Raw genomic sequence first — 664 nt, forward strand, 5'->3', positions numbered from 1 at the left:
ATTCTTTCAGATTTTCTCTATCTGTGGATATGTGCAAATATATAACATGTAATAAAAATAGGACCATACTCTATAAACCATTTTGTAAGATATATGAACGTTTTCAAAGACAATAAATATTATTTATTATTAACAATATAATACTGTATATATATACTATTGTTTTTTTAACCTACTTCTTATTTTTGCCATTTAGGGGGTTTAATATTTTTCTCTATTATTTAAAACTTCTACTTCTTTTTTAGGATAGATAAATTCCTGAAAGTCACTTTGCTGGGCAAAGTAAATGCAATTTGGAAGACTCTTAATTTATATAACCAAATTACTTTAGAAAATGTGTGCCAATTTACATTGTCATTTTTGGAGAATTACAGTAATTTTCTTATATGACCAACAACATTAGCAATTGTAATTATTTTGTATGTTTGTCAATCTAGTAAACAAAATGACACCCCTTTTGTTTTAATTGGCATTTGTTTGATCGTTGTGAAACGAATCTTTTTTCAACCCGAATTCATGGCTATTTGTGTAATTTCATTTGTAAAACGTGTGTTTTGGTGCTCGCTTTGGTGGCACATATACAAAAATTAGAACAATACAGAGAAAATTACCATGACTCCTGTATAAGGATGACATGCAAATTTGTGAAGAGTTCCATATTTTC

The 664-nt window shown here is 27.7% G+C and overlaps 1 non-coding gene across 1 annotated transcript; it reads left to right on the forward strand.

Moving 5' to 3' along the window:
• Window positions 1–557: 557 nt before the first annotated feature.
• On the forward strand, window positions 558–664 carry LOC117099557. Its single transcript, XR_004443881.1, has one exon. It is a non-coding gene; the product is annotated as a U6 spliceosomal RNA (small nuclear RNA).

Source organism: Trachypithecus francoisi, unplaced genomic scaffold (genome assembly GCF_009764315.1).
Source record: "Trachypithecus francoisi isolate TF-2019V2 unplaced genomic scaffold, Tfra_2.0 Lachesis_group16, whole genome shotgun sequence".
Taxonomy (NCBI): Eukaryota; Metazoa; Chordata; class Mammalia; order Primates; family Cercopithecidae; genus Trachypithecus; species Trachypithecus francoisi.